This window comes from Mustela lutreola, chromosome 3 (assembly GCF_030435805.1).
Source record: "Mustela lutreola isolate mMusLut2 chromosome 3, mMusLut2.pri, whole genome shotgun sequence".
Taxonomy (NCBI): Eukaryota; Metazoa; Chordata; class Mammalia; order Carnivora; family Mustelidae; genus Mustela; species Mustela lutreola.
The window spans coordinates 34,273,736-34,287,646 of NC_081292.1; positions in this window are offsets into that span (position 1 = coordinate 34,273,736).

Sequence of the window (13,911 nt, forward strand, 5' to 3'; positions counted from 1 at the left end):
AAGTAATGCATATTGCATTGAACTGAGATACTAGGCTTGCCTTCCTATGAGTTTCAGAGAACAGATGGATAGAATCTGGTTGGGAAAAGGATCAATCCCTTTTAAAATCTGTCAACAAAATGAAGTTAAAAATTTGGCTTGACAGTTAGAAAACAAACAATCTGACTTAAAAAATGGGCCAGAGACCAGAAGATACACAGATAACAAATAAGCAAATGAAAAGGTGCTCCACATCTTTTGTCATTAAGGAATTATAAATTAAAACAACACGAAATGCCGAGGCTTACCTATTATTACCTAATCCAGAATACTGACAACACCAAATGCTGATTAGGATGTGGAGCAACAGGAACTCTCAGTCATTGTTGGTGGGAATGCCAATGCCATAGCTACTTGGGAAGAAAGTTGACGATTTCTTACAAAATTAAACATACTCGGGTGCCTGGGTGGCTCAGTTGGTTGAGCAACTGCCTTTGGCTCAGGTCATGATCCCGGACCTCCAGGATTGAGTCAGGCATCGGTCTTCCAGCTCTGTGGGGAGTCTGCTTCTCCCTCTGACCTTCTCCTCTCTCATGCTCTCTCTCACTCATTCTCTGTCAAATAAATAGATAAAATCTTAAAAAAAAAAAAAAACCAAACTAAACATACTCTTACTATTTGACTCTGCTATTACACTTTTTAGTATTTGCATGAGTTGAAATGAGTTGAAAATTTATGTCTACACAAAAACCTCTTTATTGCAGCTTTACTTATAATTGACAAAACTTAGAACTAACCAACATGTCCTTTAGTTGGTGGATGGATAAAAAAAACTGGGTTACCGGGCGCCTGGGTGGCTCAGTGGGTTAAAGCCTCTGCTTTCAGCTCAGGTCATGATCCCGGGGTCCTGGGATCGAGTCCTGCATCGGGCTCTCTGTTTCGGCAGGGAGCCTGCTTCCTCCTCTCTTTCTCTCTGCCGGCATCTCTCCTACTTGTGATCTCTGTCTGTCAAATAAACAAATAAAATCTTAAAAAAAAAAAAAAACTGGGCTACATCAAGACGATGGGATATTATTCATTGGTAAAAAGAAATGAGCTATCAACCTATGGAAAGACACAGAAGGAAATTAAATGCATGTTAGTAAGTGAAAGAAGCCAGTTGAAAAGGTCACATATCATAGTATGATTCCAACTACATGACATTCTAGAAAAGGCAAAACTATGAAGACAGTAAAAAGATTATTGGTTGCAAGGAGCTGTGGGGGAGGGATGAATTAGCAAAACGCAGAGAGTTTTCAGGGCAGTGAAACTATTCTGTATGAAACTATAATGGTGGATACATGTCATTACACATTTGTTAACCCACAGAATGTGCAACAGCAAGAGTAAATTACAGTATAAAGTATAGACTTTGGGTGATAATGAAGGGTCCATGTAGATCATCAACTGTAACCAGTGTATCACCCCAGTGAGTGATGGTGATCTTGGGGGAGATTATGCATGTGTAGGATAGGAGGTACATGGAAAAGCTCTGTACCTTCCATTTGGTTTTGCTGGGAACTTAAAACTGCTCCCAAAATAAAGTCTGTTTAAAATAATGAGTATGATTGGGTGGAACAATACAGTGTTGATGAAGGTCCCCATTAAGTCATGGCTCTGCATCATTGTTTGAACAAAGTCTTCCTAGAACTGCCATCATTGCCATTATAAAACTCGCTTTGACTATGGCAAATATACAAAGCAAATCTGCAGGTGACATTTCTTGAAGTACAAAAGAGTACAGGAACTCAGGGCATAACCAAAAACTTTAAACCTTTTGCTCTAGAGGCTCAGTATGTATTTCATTTTCCTTTACCAGAATTCGGGCTGGGAAAAGCTTTCAGCTTATCATTACACTGTGCTGCCATCATTCCTCTATGTTTATAGCAGAATTTTCAAGGATTTCATACTGAAGGCTGAAGTCCCTGTAGGCATAAATCACGTTTTTCCAGCCAGATGGTTACTGCTGTGTTCCCTGCTAACTCTTGACCAATAGTGAGTCCCAGATGTGCTCACTCCACATGCATCCTCCAATGTCCTTCTACTTTGCTACTCATTTTGCAGAATAAAGAAGCTCAAATTTAGTCTTGTTTGGGTGGAATAATGCAACTCTAGTTGAGGTCATCGAAGGGTCTGAGATACACATTCCTATAATATTTCAGTAAATGTTTATTGAGCATCTTTTATGTGACAGACACAGTACTGACAGCTATGTGTCACCTGCAAGGAGTGGACCATTGTATCAGTTAAGATGCTTTCAGCAGCAAGTAACAGAAAATTCAACTTATTGGGGCTTAAATAAGGACATTCATTTAACATGAAGTTCACAGGGAAGGCTGCTCCACAGTTGGTTAATTCTTTGACCCAAGCATATCATCAAGGATTCAGATGTTTTCAACTTTTACGTTCTGCCACTCTTAGGATTTGGGTTTTCTCCCCATGTCATCATCCCCATTGGGGTGACAATTTGTCCAGGTGTCCCTGCTAAATGCAGCAATGTCTAGAAGAGAAGAGGACCAGCTCTTGAGGTATCTCCTGGTTGAGAGGAAGAGCCTCTCTCCCAGTAGCCCCCACCCTTGTACATCTCATTGGCCAGAAGGGGGTCACCTACCCAACCCTAAAATACTTCTCAACCAGGAGAAGGAGATGACCATAATAGCAAATTAAGCAAATGAAGAAGAAACTCCATGTAGAAGGAGGTGGCTCAGACTCTAGTAGTAGGATTCTCCTGGGGGCTCCTGAGGATTCCCTAAGAAGGCAAGGAAGTGCTGATTTCCCTCACCTTATTACTCGTTACCAGGACTCCTGTTGCTCTTCTTGGACTTTGCATCAGAAGCAAGAATTCAAGTTATACTATGGGCAGCTGCAAAGATATTTTCCCCCTTCTGCCTGACAGAGTCTTGGAAAACAGAAGGCAGAGGGAGATGGGGAGGTTCCCCTCCTGTCTGAGCCCATCCGGGTGCGTTATTAGCAAACTCTTGGCTTTGAAGTTAGGAGTCAAGTCCAGTATATCTAATTCAATTCCAATTTTCTGTTGGAGTTATGGTAATCCTAGACCTCAGCTCATCCAGAACTATGAGCTAAACATTTAATTCCTCAATATATTTAACTCATGTGGTTATGAGTCATTGTTAATACGTTCAACAGATATGCTGGTTTCCAAGCTGCATATCCAAAGTCAGGGTTTTAATTGTTTTTCTTGGTGATTTGCTCATGTCTGCATACCAGCAGTCAGGCTTGGCTGACCAAAGCCATCTTGAAATATTTAACTTAGAATTCAGTACGGGAATAAACATGTTAAATATTTCCAAGGTCTCTATCCAGAGACACAGATCCTCCATCAAAGTTAAGATCCAAACCAAGTTACAGTAGGAGGTAAAAACAACTATGTATTTTATAGATGAGTACCATCGATGGGATAAATGAAATTTTAAATGTCATGTAAACATTTTTTTTGCATGTAAGAATAAGTTTATTGTGTCTTTTTCAAAATTGGGGGGGGGTTAAAGGAAATATTTATCTGGTGAGCAATAATTTTGGAAAATTCTAGAATATTGATAATAACAAAATTCATAAAGCTGCTTATCTGCATATTGATGTATATCTTGAACTGCAATATGTCTTCATTTAGCTGCAGTATGAAAGAAAACAAGTAATAGATGTTTGCAAAACAGGCTGTTATTTTTCTCACCACTTTGAGCATGCCCCATGGCACCCAATTTTGGAGGTGGGTGGCAGCATATACTCATTTTGAAATAAAACAATACAGAAGTGTATAAATCTGAAAGTGAAAGGTTTCCTTGTTATTAACCCTCACCATGATCTCACTCCTTGAAAAGAGCTATTGTACATAGCTTAGTACATTTCTAGTTTTTTTTTTTTTTAAGATTTTATTTATTTGTCAGAGAGAGAGAGAGGGAGAACACAAGCAGGCAGAGCGGCAGGCAGAGGCAGAGAGAGAAGCAGGCTCCCCGCTGAGCAAGGAGCCCGATGTGGGACTCGATTCCAGGGTGCTGGGATCATGATCTGAGCCAAAGGCAGCGGCTTAACCAACTGAGCCACCCAGGCATCCCATGTTTCTAGTTATTAAACATATATATGAGATAGTGTTTGAATATAAGTTAAATGGGATTATTGTATACATATGTGACATTGTGACATAAGAAGAAATATGTATTTGATATTTGCTCCCATTTCTGGCACAGGGTTTCCAAAACCCTTGGAGTTTCTGAAGTGATAAGGGTGTTAAATGTGTCTTAATATTCATAACATTCATAAATGTGTCTTTCAACTTCACCTGAGTTTATGTTAATGAACTTTTGGACTTTTAGAAAATACCTAAGGATGGATACTGGTTGCTGGGGAACCAACCACGTGTTGGCCCTTTCAGTCGTGCCCTGTGACCTCCAAGGAGAGGAGAGGTACTGAGGGGGAATCAGTCACCAATGGCCAATGATTTAATCAATCATTGTAACAAAGCCTCCATAAAAAACCCCCAAAATGGGGTATGGAGAGCTTCCAGGCTGGTGAACTCGGGGAGGTGCTGTGGGGTTGCCCAGAGACCATGGAAACTTAATCCCCATTTACCCAAACCTTGCCCTATGGACCTCTTCATCTGACTGTTCATCTGTATCCTTTATACTACCCTTTCCCATAAACTAGTAAACATAAGGAAAGGTTTCTCTGACTTCTGTGAGCAGCTCTAGCAAATGAATTGAACCTGTGGAGGGAGTTGTGGGACCCTCCAACTGTAGCAATGGGTCAAAAGCAGTGGGGACAGCCTGGACTTGCATCTGAAGTTGGGGGCAGTCTTAGGACTGAACCCTTACAGTGGGATCTCCAGGAGACAGTGTCAGAACTGAGTTAAGTTCTGGATGATGTTGAAAAAAACGCACACAGGAAGACATCCTACTATAACCTGCTTTTTTCTCTAACGATACTTCCTGGACATCTCTCCCTGTGACCATCTATAGTTCCTCCTTTTCCTTTATAACATTTCATAGCATTCGAATGAGTGGAATACGTTATATAACAAGTTGCATACTCAGAGATACTTAAGTTTCAGGGTTTTTTTTTTTTTTTTTAAGATTTATGTATTTGAGAGAGAGAGAGAGAAGGGGGAAGGGCACAGGGAGACGGGGAGAGAGAGAATCTCAAGCAGACTCCCCTACTGAGTGCAGAGTCAGACACGGGTCTGGATCTCACAACCCTGAGATCATGACCGGAGTCGAAACCAAAAGTTGGAACTAACGGACTGTGTCACCCAGGAGCCCAAGTGTCAGTTTCAAATGATGCTTCAATTAATATCACCAAATAATATTCTAGCATAATGCTAATCGCTATCTGAATTTATCTCGTTTGTCTATTTACTTACTTGCTCATTGTCTGACACCCCCTGGAGTATAAGCTCTGTGAATACAGGGGCTGGTCTCTTGTTCCCGATTATATCTTTAGCAACTGGGACAGTACCTGACAGATAGTATTAGTTGTTGTTATTACTGGGCGCACATAGGTATTTCTAGGTCTTTTCAATGATCCAAGGGCAACCTGGGGTGAGGTGGCTACTTCAGGCCCTCTCCCTACCTAGTCCTTGGCTTGGCCGGTTAACAATTCCTTTCTGTCTAAGTAGTGCCTTTGAGCAGATTCTACTTCTCTAAAACCTTGAAATAGTCACAGTTTGAAAATTAGGAACCAGTTCAGATCTCAGGAATTCCAGCCCCACCGTGGCTCCTTTCCTCTTGGCGACTTACCTAACTATATGTGGTAGGTGGGGAACCAGGACACATTTCCGTCACTCACATCCCTTGACACTTTTGCTCTTGGTAAAATCCAGTGGCTCATTTACCATCCATCTGATTTCTTCTTTGGTGAGGTATCTGTTAAGGTCTTTTGCCCATTTTTTAGTTTGGGTTATCTGTTTTCTTATTGTTGAATTTCAAGAGCTCTTTTTATATTTTGGAAAGCAGTCCTTTCTCAGAGGCATCTTTGCAATGATTTTCTCCCTGTCTATGGCTTGTTTTCTAATACACTTGACATTGTCCTTCACAGAACAGAAGTTTGTAATTTTCTCTTATTTTTTTTTTAAGATTTCATTTATTTATTTGAGAGATAGTGAAAAAGAGAAAAATCACAAGTAGGGGGGGAGGGGTAGAGAGAGAAAGAGTTTTCCTGCTTAGCAAGGAACCTGATGTGAGACTTGATTCCAGGACCCCAGGATCATGAACTGAGCTAAAGGCAAACACTCAACTGACTGAACCACCCACGCTTCCCAGAAGTTTGTAATTTTAATGAAATCTAGCTTATCAATTGTTTCTTACATGGATCGTGCCTTTGGTATTGTATCTAAAAAGTCATCATCAAGCCCAAGTTGTGTTTTATATTTAAGTGTATGATCCATTTTGACTTAATTTTTTTGAAGGGTTTAAGGTCTTGTGTAGACTCATTTTTTTTTTTTGCATGTAAATGTCCAGTTGTTCCAGCATCATTTGTTGCTGTATGAGAGTTTTCCAGTCTTTACTTTTACCCAACTAACTGCGATTAGCCACAGAGCGCTGAGAAGGAAGCACCACCTGTCCTTTCCACTTGAGTTATTAATAGATTTACCAAAAATCTCTATGGTTTGTCTGAGTGGTTCCTTGTTTAGTTTTACCTCCTCTGATTTTTCAGACTGTAGGCTAGTTTTTGTGTTTGAGGGTCCTGAATGAATGATACCTACATCTGAAAATGCTCAGGAAGCTGACCCGAGTCAGGCCCGTGAAGATAACAATCCCGCTTTTGTTAATGTTGAGCCTGCTGCTGGAGAACGTGACTTGTGAGCCAGACGGGCTTTCCTCTGCTCCTTGCCTCCTAACCCTCCCGAGTTTAGACCTTAGAACACGCCACCTAAGGGAAAACAGCTTACACCCACTACCCTCCCAAACACACATGTTGAATACTTTACCCTCCCAAAAACACATATCTTGAATACTTACTGATTTTAAAACTTAGAATGCTAAACGCACCCTTCAGTTTGTTTTATTAAAAGGCCTTTATCACCAGGAAATGGCCTTGTTTCCAAATCCAAAGCACTTTGAAATAGGAATCTCAGTAAAATATAAAAATAGATTTAAGGTGGTATTGCTCTTGCTCTTTTTTTTTTTTTTTTTTTAAAGATTTTATTTTATTTATTTGCCAGAGACACAGAGAGCGAGCGAGCACAAGCAGGGGAAACATGGCAGGCAGAGGGAGAAGCAGACTCCCCACTGAGCAGGGAGCCCCATGCGGGACTCCATCCCAAGACTCTGGAACCATGACCTGAGACGAAGGCAGACACTTAACTGACTGAGCCACCCAGGCGCCCCGTGGACCTGCACCCTTTATAGGAGACACATGATTTTAACTGGTATACCTGGCCTGCAGCCGGAAGTACAAACAGTTGGTTTTAACATCCCCATCCCAGGGAAATGACAAGGAGGGACCGCAGCATGTGCCCCTGCTCACAGGAAGAACACGACCCAATATGGACACTGGCCTCTCGTTCTGCAGACACCGTAAAACCGAAGTATACAAACGAAATACCTACCGGGAGTCTCTGAGTTCAGGATCTACCGCGTGTAAATAATCTTGCCAAGATATAACTCACGTGTTCTCCTTGGCCACGTTCTAGAGGTGAGCGGTACATCCGGCAGCGAGAGAGGGATCCCTCGGAAAGCTCCAGTAGTCTCTAGAACACAGCAGGGCCTCATCCTTGGCTGATGTACGTGGCATTTTATCCCCTTGATTAAAAATAACAAATCTCTGGCTCAGGTATCAGGTGGGGAGGAACGTTATTTTCGCTCTTGGCGAACTCCGAAAGAGGCAAAGTTGCCTCACCTGCTCTGGAGGGAAGGGACCAGGGCATTTTCTGCAAGCCAGAGCTCAGCTTGGAGCGGTCCAGGCAGCCGGCAGGGACGGCCGAGAAACCTACGACCATCACAGTTCTGCCGAGGTTTGGAACCACCCAGCCAGCTGGGAGCTGCTGATCAAAACGGGGTGGTCCCCGAGAACACCTCCCTGGGGCTACTAGAACAGCCAGTTATAAACGACCAACATCCCTCTCGCTCGCCCGGTCGGAGCTCCGGAGCCCCGGCCGACAGCACTGCTCGCAGGGGGAGGCGATGGCGCTGGGCAGGGAAGGGGGAGGTCTCTAGAGAGGACCGAGGTCTTCCTTCTGCCGAAAGCTGCCAACACCTTTGCCTTAGCCTCTCCCTGACCTTCAGCCCTCAGACTGCTGCCTTGACTTTTGAAGTTGGTGAGTATGAATTATCCGCTCCTGGGGACACTTAGACGGTGGTGGTCTGTTTGTGTTGGGGGGGGATGGGGAGAGTGGCTGGAAAGAATTTGCCATCGTGGGTTTTCTGAGGACTTCAGCCTTCCCTTGTGTTCCCCTATATCTCATCCTGAGGGGTTGGTCCTCTGGCCTCCTGGGTCTCCCAGTGCTGGGATTGAGTAAGCTGGTCTAAGATTTATTCATGGGGATAGGAGTAGATCTTGGGTAGGGACACAAGAAGTTCTCAAAACACCTGTGGGAGGGCGCCTGGGTGGCTCAGTGAGTTAAAGCCTCTGCCTTTGGCTCAGGTCATGATCCCAGGGTCTCTGGGATCGAGCCCCACATCTGGCTCTCTGCTCTGCTCAGTGGGGGAGCCTGCTTCCTCCTCTCTCTCTGCCTGCCTCTCTGCTACTTGTGATCTCTCTTTCTGTCAAAGAAATAAATAAAATCTTTAAAAACAAAAAACAAAAACACCTGTGGGATTGCCAACAGAAGAAAAACTGGCTTCAGGGACAGAGAAGCACAGCATGGAGGAAGCAAAGGAAGTTTGAACTAGAGGAACTGGGGGCCTTCAGGGTCTCAGTGGGGTCTGCTGCCCCTCCCTGCCCTGCATGCTAGCAGCTCACAGCAGGGAGGCCTTGGCTGCCCGCAGACCCCACCCCCCACCCGACGCAACATGGGCTGGACCCACTGTGGCAGCATTAGCTAGATCTGGGCTCAGTAAATGTTCTTTAAAAAAAATAATAATAATTTGTAATTACACTACCTGATACATGAGCAGATTCTCTTTATAAAAATTTAAACGTTAGGGACCAGGTTCAAGCCATGCATTTACATCTGTGTGTCTGTCTAACATACCCAGGGTCATTGCGTGTGGTGAGGGGTTGCTTGCTGGCACGGTATCATCACACACTTAGACACATGTATATGTAATGAGAGAAAACACAGAATCGTTCTGTGGGGAAAGGTTTACATAGACGGTATTACTCTGTAAATATAGTTTTGAGACTTGCTTTTTGGTGCCTAACAATGCCTTGGAATGCTTCCACGTCCGCGCATTAGGATTTCAGTCCTCCGAACTGCGAAGTTTTTAGGTGTTCTTCCCTCTCCCACATGTGCATTCATTCTCCTCTGGCTTGGTGGGTAGAGAGGACAGGATTTTATATTGTTTAGATACAAATATTTTATATTGCCTCAATCTCTCCCGAGTGTCCAGAGTGGCCAGACCTTGCCCTGCCCCTGGGGTCCGCGAGGCTGCCTGCGCCTGGTTTTGGAGGTGTCATTCACCCCCCTTTCCTGGTCTTTGCTTCATCAAGAAAGCGCTGGAACCTCTCCGTGTCTGCACGGCAGGCCTGGAAAGCCCTGGCCGGAGTCTACGGACAGGGGACAAAGAGGCAGTTGATGACTGTCAGTCGAGGAAACACAGTCCCCCTGTTTTGTTTCCCTGTACTTTTTACTTGCCCGCAGCCTGCCAACCAGGTCAGCTCTAGAAACACAGCGTGCCATTCTCCTCCCTTGGAGCCCGCACGGAGAGTGGTGGCAGCAAGTGCCAGCCAGGGTTTTGCCGGTGGTCAACTTTGTTTACCAGCTCTGGAGGTGTCTGTTTTATGAAGGTTTGCATGGGGCCTCTGGACTGGCCATTCGAAAGGATGAAAACCGCTTGGGAGCTTATACTTGTGAATTTTTTCAGATAAAGTTTAAAATCTCTGTATTCAGCCTTATATACTTTCTGATCGTGAAACTAATTAGATCCTAGAAGGGGCCCCCAAGAAAATAAACCCACAAACTTGCCAGTTTTATTGTAGTTAGCACTTTGGAAAACAAGACGGAGAAAATACTAAGATTTTTTTTTTTCTTTGGGGGTTAGGAAAAAAATCTTTGCTGATTTGGGGGGCCTCTTCTCTCCATATATTTAAAATGTAATAATATGTACATTTATAAACCTATGAATTAAGCATCAAGTTTAAAGACTCTTTGTACTTGAGTATGTCAAAACCCAGTATACATGCCAAATAAGTAGGAAATATTTGTAATAATGTAAATAAAGGTGAACTAGGGCATGAGCTTGGAGAAAATGGCTTATTTGAAAACTTTCTTTAAGATAGTTCTGTTGAAACTTAACGAGATTCTCTCTCTCTCCCCCCTCTCGTTTTGTGATGGATATCCTTAGAAGTCTTTTCTAGTTTTCTCCTTTTTCCTTCTAGGGATGGAAAATAAAAGCCTTGAATTTGGCTAGTAAAATTAATTCATCTTAGCAGCACTTTTTTCATGTATTTTCATTTCTAACTAGTGTTTACCACTTTTGGTCCTTCCTTCTTTTCCTCTTCCCTACTCTTTCCGTATGGCTCCCTTTGTCTTCCCCTCCCCGAGCAGTGTTCACGACAGACTTTCTGAGGCTGCTCTCCCCTACCGTTCAGCTCTGAGTGCCAAGGCCCTCCGAGAAGCTTGGATTAGGCCTTTGATCCTTTCTTGTCTGCTCTCTCTGTTGATGCAAAGGAGTTCATGAAAGTTTGGTTCTTCCCCACGTCCAAATCACAGTGGCCACTGTTAAAAACTTCCAGCGTCTGGAATTTTCAGTCTTTGGTGCTGGGGGTGGTGAGATATTAAAGATGATGCTTTCCGTTCAGAAGAGTTATAGCAAGGCTTCTTGTGATTATTAAAAATTATATCTTTCCTTTCTTGAGAGTACCAGTGCCTGCCCTGGCAATATTAAAACTTTCCAGCAGTCATAACTGGAAGAGCCCACCAGTGGCATATTTCTGAGAAATCAGGAAACACTAAAGTGGTGATTTTGATGCTGGGTGGTAATTACAAGCTGTTTTTGGTCTAGTTTTTCTAGGAAAGTCTAGGAAAGATTCCTTCACTACCATAAATAGCCTAGCAGATGGATTCTAATGGATGTGCTGTCTTTTGGAAAGATGGTATTCTGTAAAATTCTGTTGAGGATTTGTGGCTGATTTTCAAGGTGAAATGCTGCCTGATCATTTCTTCTCTCTGTGGAGTTGAGCGGCACATTGTTCATGCCAATGTTATTATTGTAAATGTATGTATGGAATTTAGGGCCACTTTTCTGGTCAAAAAATGCTCTGTAATTCTTATAAAAATAAATGTCACCACTCCTGGAACAGTAGGCTCTTTTTGCGTCATAGACTCTGGGCTCATGAGAAAGAGAAACTGCTGTTTTCTTTTGAATTAAATGATAGTCTTGAAGTTGGCTATTAGAAATAGAATATTTTTAAAAATTTAGGCTTACTGATTACAAAGGCTATGTTCCTGGTTGAGGAATCACTTAGAATACAGGTAGGTATGGATGGACATTTTTATCTTAAGTAAATTGCTAACAAATCAAATCAGGATATTAAATGATACACCATGACCACTTGGGTTACTCAAAGAATGAAAGAATGGCATTGTATTAGAAAATGTAACTTACTACATTAGATTTGTAGATTGCAACATTGCTGGCCAATCATTGTGTAATAGGCACAGGCACAGAGCTAGACTGCATTTCCCAGCCTGCCCTGCAATTAGGTGTGATTCTGTGTCTGGCTTCTGATAAATGGAATGTAGCTGGGAATGATGTGTGCACTTCCCACTCTGACCCATGACATTTTTCTGTACATTTACTCTCTCTTCCTCCATCTGCTGGCTGGGTACAGAGAATCCTGCAGAGAATTGCAGCTCTAAGGGACAGCTGTGGATGGCTGCATCAGAAGGTGGAAGTGGTGAGTCCTTGAAGAATCAGTTGGAACCTCAAGAACATTTGCTCCTCTTCCTTCAGCTGCTAAGATTTGAGGACTGTTTGTTACAGCACTTAGCCTACCTCGACTAATACGGCAAACAGGCATTCAGTAAAATTTAGCACCTACTGCTAATTTGAAAAAAATCGTCAAAATGGAATTCATTACTAACTTGTTAAAAAAGATCTATCTTCTACCAAATACCAGTGTTCTTAATGATGAAATGCTAGAGACATTCTTATTAAAATAAATAAGACCAGGATGCCTTCCGCTACCACTATTAACAATGAGAGGTTCCCAATTTGAGCAAATAGATGAGAAATAAAATGACCATTACTTGAGATGAAAAGGTCATCTACATTGAAAATTCAGGAAAAATCAACTACAAAATTATTAGAGTGACTAGGAGACTTTCATAAAGTCACCCATTACAAGATAAATATTAAAAATCCATGTTTTCTACATGATATTTAAAAAGCAACTTATGTTATCTGGAAATATGCCTAAAAGAATCATGAAACAGGAAGATACTATTTAAAATAACAGGAATAGGGATGCCTGGCTAGCTCAGTGGGTTAAGCCACTGCCTTCGGCTCAGGTCATGATCCCAGGGTCCTGAGATAGAGTCCCACATCAGGCTCCTTGCTTGGCAGGGAACCTGCTTCTCTTGCTGCCTCTGCCTGCCTCTCTGCCTACTTGTGATCTCTGTCAAATAAATAAAATCTTAAATAACAGGAATAAAAATGCTCTGTGAAATTAAAAATATGAGAGCCCAAATGAAAATTCAGTAGAAATTTAGAAGATAAGTTTCAGAAATTTTCTTAGAGAACCAAAATTCAAGGAGATGGATAAACAGAGAGGAAAGGTGAGAAAATTAGAAGATCCACCTAGGATGTCCAGAATAGGATTAAAAGGGATTCCAATAGAAAAGGAAGCAAAAGGAAGGAAATTCTCTTTCTCTCTCTCTCTCTCACACACACACACAAAGGACATTTCACTGCATTGAATGTCTAAAATTAAGGCCCATATTTTATTCAGATTTGCTTAGTTTTTATCTACTGTACTTCTTTTCTAGGAAAGCACATTACATTTGGTCACCATGTTTCCCCAGGCATCTCTTGGCTGGGACAGTTTCTGACTTTACTTTTGGTGATCATGATAGCTTTGAGTACTGGTCAGGTATTTAGTAAAATGTCTGTTGAGATTTCTCTGCTTTCTTCACAACTAGACTGAGGTTATAGATTTGGGGGAGGAAGATCGCCAAGGTCAAGGGCCATTCTCATCAGGTCATAGGAAGCGCACCTACTCTCGTCATGCCCTATACTGATGCTGACTCTGCCACCTGCCTCAGGTGGGTTTTGTCCAGTTTCTCTAGCATGGAAGTTCATACTACACTGGCAGGGACAGTGTGCCCCACTGTCCCATTCCCTACCATGTTCTTTGGAAGGAAGCCGCTAACTATGGGCTGGCCAGACTTGAGTGAGGAGTTCTACTGCACCTCAAGGGTGAAATATTTACATCAGTCAGTTCAGGAACTACTTTGGAGCGTGACTGCTGGATCGCATGGGAAGACCAAGTCCGGCTGCGTTGAGAAACTGCCTGTTTTTGAGAGTGTCTATACCGTTTTGCGTTCCCATTAGCTGTGGATGAGAGTTCCTATTGCTCAGCATCCTTACCAGAAATTGATATTGTCAGTTTTTTTTTGGCTTGTAACCATTCTGATAGGTGTAGTGGTGTCTCATTTTTCCTTTTGTGATATTTTTAAGTTACATGAGTTTAAGAAATCCGTGCCTCATCCCCGAGGAGTACCTCTGGCTCTTTTCCCCGTCAGATGTTAGTGCTGATTCTTACTCATACACTGTTTTT